Source organism: Etheostoma spectabile, chromosome 14, assembly GCF_008692095.1.
Source record: "Etheostoma spectabile isolate EspeVRDwgs_2016 chromosome 14, UIUC_Espe_1.0, whole genome shotgun sequence".
Classification (NCBI taxonomy): Eukaryota; Metazoa; Chordata; class Actinopteri; order Perciformes; family Percidae; genus Etheostoma; species Etheostoma spectabile.
Window position 1 is genome coordinate 5,548,367 of NC_045746.1, and position 6,421 is coordinate 5,554,787.

Genomic DNA, 6,421 nt, shown 5'->3' on the forward strand with positions numbered 1-6,421 from the left:
ACACACACACACACACACACACACACACACACACACACACACACACAGCTGTGCCTGAGGCCAGCCTCCCTCTTGGGGGATCAGTGACAGGCGTGAGGGGTAATTAACTTTACACTTTATCATGTTCAATTAGGCGTCCCTCCCCATGCCTGATGGCTTAAGGAGCGTGCCATGTTGTGGGAGGCAACCACACCCCACCTCACCGGGTCCTTAATGCAGAAGTAACCCCTTTTCAGAGTGGGTTTGACTCAGCCGGCATGAGTCTCCTCTGCAATGACAGTGGCCCCTTATACACCTTTTTCAATAACCCCAAACATTAACACATTTAAATCAGGTATACAAATACTGAATTGACACACTCAAACTACTATATATAATGCTGATCTCACAAAAAATTCTTAGAAAAGTACTGTAGAAAAGAAGTGACAATGCTTTCAAAATTAAGGACTTTCTTAGTTCTCTAAAAAAAAGGAAAGGATAATAAAGAAGGGAAGGGAGACAGAGTTCAAATGTCTCTTAAGGGTGTTGTCTGGCTCTAATGAAAGGTCTCTTAATAGTGAAAGCCTAATAATGTCAGTGTTAATAATTAAAAGGGAATTACTAGGGACAAAACAGCTGAAATGACATTATCAGCAGCAGAGGGAGGGAGGAAGAAAAGAAAAGAGAAGGAGACTTGCTGTGTATTTCCATGACCCATAAACATAAATATACATCTCTTTTTCCCTCCCCCTTCTTTAATTGGCTGTTCTGTTCTCAAGTGTTTGATGCCACTACTCTGTACGTGTGTGCGTTGTGTGTCAGTGCTGAGCTGTCAGCAGGTCGTTAGGGCCACATAATCAAGTCCAAAGCCCACGCTGCGGCAGCTGCCTATGGACCACGGCAAACACGACCTCAACATAAGGGCGCCACACACACCAATCATACACACATATGGTTCACAGTCCATCAACGTGATAGATTTTGCGTCTTTCTTGTTACTTTATGTTGTCTTGTTTAATCTAATTTATACATCTGACTTAACCTATTTGAATCTTGTTTAATATAATTTAAGTTTTCGTTCATGTACTGTATAATATACAGAGCTGAAGAAGTCATAGAGCTTTTCTTGACAATGCTATCATTAAATGAGGAGAGAAGTAATGTATGAACAATAACAACTCAATTAGTTTTTCTTTAAATAAAGGTAGTTGTAAAAGTTCAACTGGTCACATCACTTCTCATTTCTTACATTTAATTTACTAGTTTTCATCTTCAGGTTGAGCATTTCTATTAAACACACACACACACACACACACACACACACACACACACACAACTGTGCTGATTCATTAGTGAAGATCACTGTTCACGGACGACTAAAGAGGAGATTATTGATATCACAGTCAACGTGCTGATCAATATATCTCACTAAGGAGAGAAAGAAGGAGAGTGAGGAAGAAGGTAAAGAGAGCAAGGGAGAGAGAGAGAGTGAAGAAGAGACAACAGCAGAGAAGGAAAACGATCTTTCTCTTCCTACCTCCCAGCATCCCCCACAACTCTCCCTCCCTCAAATTAACTAATCACCCATAATAAGCTCTTATGATCTGTAGTGGATTTCTATAGGCAGTGACACCGGGATGATGGAAGATCCTTGTTGGTGGAAGAATAAGACATCATTAGCATAACAATGTGTGTGTGTGTGTGTGTTTATTGTGCATGAGCAGAAATGTATTTGTTTGAGTGTGATGTGTAATTCTACGATAGTGTTCTAATGTGGTGTGTGTGTGTGTGTGTGTGTGTGTGTGTGTGTGTGTGTGTGTGTGTGTGAGGGGACATCCCGTTCTCGGACTGGTCCTGTCAGAGACGGATTAAAGAGGAATCCTAATGAGGCTTCCTGAGCGCCGGGCCCGCCGGCTCATCCATCCCTGAGGGATTGACAGTCCTGGATCGTTAGCACTGCACAACTACACAACGCCCCCTAGGGGGGGAGGCAAGGTGGGTGTGTGTATATGTGTGTGTGGGTGTGTGTATATGTGGGTGTGTGCGTGTGTAAGGGGTGGGGGGCATCTATGATAGAAGATACAGGACTGAGAGAGTAAAGAAGGGATGTAAATACTAAGAAGACTTTAAGGGAATAAACAATGTATATACTGCCACACCAAACACTACTTAATAAATATAATTATCCCAGAGTACCAAAAACAGCACATACTGCCACCTCGTTCAGGGAGAAAATAACAGTGGATTCAGAATAAAGACAAAAGTGCCACTCTAATGTTTAGCAAGCAATCCTTTCTTGGGAAATAAATAATTCCCTTGGGAAAGAACCACCACTCCTCAGTCATTTTCTCTCATCCAGCTCCGAGAGACAAGTTCCTCACCCCCAAATCACCCAATGCAAATATTCTCAGAGCATGCTGAAGCGGGCTGGACTGTTAATGAGCCACTCTGTGGCTTTTACTGTGTTGAGTGAAAGGGTTAGGAGAATGAAAGTGGCTCCAACTACATCTATGACGTACTGTATGGTGAGGCACTGCAGTGTGAATATCTGTGTCTGTGAGCATGCATCTGTAGTTGTGTGTGGCCCATGCACGTTAGCTTTCATTCAATTACAGACACACGTATATCTCCTTCATCTGATCTCCTCTATTAACAAGATTCAAGTTAATAAGCAGGCAATTAAGCATTATTAGGACAGATGCTTGACAGCAGGCTTCGACAAAAGGCATCAACTGTGAACATTAAGAGGGTGAATCTGGTTCTGTGAAGGCAAAGGAAGATCAGAGAAAACGACTTTGGTTTGGCCTGTTTGTAGTACACTCAATTCATTAGCACTTCTTTTACTACAAAAAAGAATCAACCAAAGCAATTCATGACAGCCTTATAACCTTTTAAACTTGGGCTCTTTTGAAGTGGTGTGTGTATGTACACAGTAAGTGAGAATTTCTGTGTAGATATGCATGCAGTATCAGTTTGTGGGTTCCTGTGTGTGTGTGTGTGTGTGTGTGTGTGTGTGTGTGTGTGTGTGTGTGTGTGTGTGTGTGTGTGTGTGTGTACCAGGGACAGGTGCAGATCCCAGAGCTTGCCGCCAATAAGCTCGTTGAGCTTCTGGGCCGTGTCTCGGAGTTACGAGCAGCCTAAACCAGTAGGCACTTTTTATTGGTGGCGAGTTTAAATTAAACTACATTGTGAATATGAGGCTACGCAAACAACACACACAGACACACACAAAAAGGGTTGTTCCCAGAGTTTGGTAATGAATGACGCATTTGACAACGAGCCACAACCCGGCTTTTTCCCCCGTATACAGAAAAAACACATTGAGCAAAAACAACACCTATAATATCATCAGATCTCTTCCAAACACCTAATTTCCTAAAATTATAATAATGTATGTAATGTTTTTACTTCGAGAACCCCGAGAGGGATTTAGGGAGATGCCTGATTTCATGTCACACCTTCAAGTGCAAAGTTGGTGTAAACAAACTCTGGCTTTGGCAATATACTACATTGTTTGCTAGTAAGTTTTTAACTATAAGCACATGTAAAGTTTTGGCTCAACTGACAGTCCTCTTTAATTCAGACTGAAAAGAGCCTTGAGTCAATGGGAGCTGACTACTTTCAGTGTAAGCCAGTGGGGGTAGGATGTTTACAGGCCAACAACACAGACTTATGTGGTCCACCATTATAATTACACCCCAAGGCATATTTTTTTTTCTCTCAAACAAATTAAAAACCCAAACAGACCCAGTAAAAAACAGCGGATATCGAGTAAATACGTGAAACGATACAAGGGTGCACGTTAACCAAAATCGCTCACACACATGAACATTTTTCTTTTTAAATCAGCACTTTCAACAGTCTATCTGCCAACTTTGCTAATGCTCCTCTGTAATGTTAAAAACAGACTCTTTATCGGCTCCAGTTAACGAGCACAGAGCCATGAGAACGGACTTCTGCACAGAAGCACTTCATGAGAATCTTGAGCGGAGAAAGTTTGGGTTTTGGGAAAAAAAAAAAAGGATGAGTTACTTCAGTTTAGAGCATTAACATAGTTTCTAGTATATACATGTACTACAGCCTTAAGGGTTTGTTTGCATGCCGGTCCATTGACCACCAGGCCACCCCCATCATCCCATCATCAGTAACTGCTCTATCCCATAGGGGGAGGCAAAAAAGGTTCACTATCAATCCTATCCTTTCTCTGGCCCAATGAGACCATCTAAGAAATCAATTGATAAGGATCTGCAATTAGGCCGTTAGCAGGCAGGGACACACACACACACACACACACACACACACACACACACACACACACACACACACACACACCACACACACACACCACACACACACACACACACACACACACACACACACACACACACAACACACCACAACACCCACACCCACACACACACACACACACACACACACCACCCACACACACCACACCACACACACACACACACACACACACACCACATACACACACACACACACACACACACACACACACACACACACACAATGCTAATTTGCTTTTAGGTGAGTGACATGTAGTATGACGTTTGGGCTCCATTTGACAGATTTCTGAATGGCTCATATACCATCTACACACAGACACACAGACACACAGACACCAGACGACATGCGGGCAGAGATGTGAGAGCCAGTCCCCAGCTGCTGTGGGTCTACCCCCATCTGGAACATAGGCTAGAATCCCCCTTCACCATCCCTCCATCATGACTACCCCTGGTCACTTTACCGCCCTGCACCCTCCCTCCCACCCCCACCCCAATTCCCCCTATGTCACCAGAACCCGTCAGTGAGAGGCTTGTTATGCTAATCTAGTCTTTGGACCACTGACGCTCCGCCTTGGTAAGCCATCAACTTGACAGACTGCGACAGCACCACCCCCTGCCCATCCAACCCGATTCCTTAACTTAGTGTCAGAGAATTATCACTAACCTCCACTAAATGGCCTTCAGTGCCTGAGTGTTCTTCTGCTCCATCCTCTCTGACAAGAAACCAAAGTTACAATACGGCTACTCATTAAGGTGCAACTATTACTTGATTAACCTAGTCAATTATGACCAACAATTTGACATTACCTCAGACTAAAGGAAATTGTGAAAGACCTTTTACACTATTTGTAGACATTTTAAGATACTTTTCTGGAACCAAGATAATCCCTTTGAAAAAATGTCTGTTTGCCATAATAATTCATGTCTGACATGGTTTTTCTACAACTATCTTGTAATAAGCTCTTAAAATAACATCTGTTCCTCTCATTGAAAGATCCAGAATCTATGAATATGCAAATATTATTGATTTCACTGGACACAAGATGCGTCCTACATTACTGAAAAGTCCACTCTCAGTGTCATGCGCTGGAGGGCTCCCCTTTACATATGACACTTAAGTGTAAGTCACATACTGGACCACGACTGGCTTCCAAACTAGCTGTGACGTCACAACATTCTGCTCGTATGTCCATGTCTTTTAAGGTGTTATTCAAGGGAAGCACATAGAAACTTTTTGTCCTTTAGCAGATAAATGTGAAAACAGGCTTCTAGTGTTAAACTCTGCACATACTGTACATCATTCTGCACAGAAAAGCTCAAACAGCCAAGGGATGTAACAGTGAGAAAAATAATTTGCTGAGTGGAGGGGGACTTTATTAATCAGAGTTCATGCTTTATCCAAGAAATAGTTTGAAGGTGATAAAAAGTGTCTATATCAGTCAGCAGAGAAGTGGATTGGCAGCGTTGACAGACGAACAAACCGGTGCCAGCACTGGTTAGAACAAGCTCCTACAGGCTGGAAGATGACGTTCAAACTGTCGGCAAATGACACACTGCAACACTCAGGCTTCAGTTGATGTGGTATGGATATCATTAGAGTGGTGTTGAGACTCAGTCTAAAGAAGTAGTTAGCTGAAGGTTATAAGACCTTGCAAACAAGCAACATTAGCCCGAGTGCCCATGGTCCCACAACAGCTCCTTCTTACTTCCATTTGCACCGATAGCTGACTTTCCCAGCGCTGGGAAAAACACAATGAAAGGGTTTTGTAGGGCCTTTTTTTAAGCCATCGTCCGTTTGCAATGTGCCAGCCCACCATAGGCACACTAACACAAACACAGGCATTCTGGGTAATTACTGGTAACGACCCCGCCGCTTGTTAGCCAGACCTCCTATTTTTGCCATTGCTGTGCCAACACCCTGGGCCTGTGACATCAGAGCTTGTTTTGTTGTGGGTCAACTTTGCATGTGGACGTTTTTAATGACACTAGACAGTGGTAGAAATGTGTGTTCAAGCAAATGTTGGCATGCCTAACGAACCATTGTCTGTGTCTGTGCAGGAAAGTGTCTGCACAGAGACTTCAACTGTGTGTGTGTGTGTGTGTGTGTGTGTGTGTGTGTGTGTGTGTGTGTGTGT

The 6,421-nt window shown here is 43.1% G+C and overlaps 1 protein-coding gene across 1 annotated transcript in view; it reads right to left on the reverse strand.

Annotated features, from left to right (window-relative positions):
* Positions 1-6,421, reverse strand: part of hibadha (3-hydroxyisobutyrate dehydrogenase a) — a 23,902-nt gene that overhangs the window by 10,657 nt on the left and 6,824 nt on the right. The gene's annotated exons all lie outside the window — the stretch shown is intronic.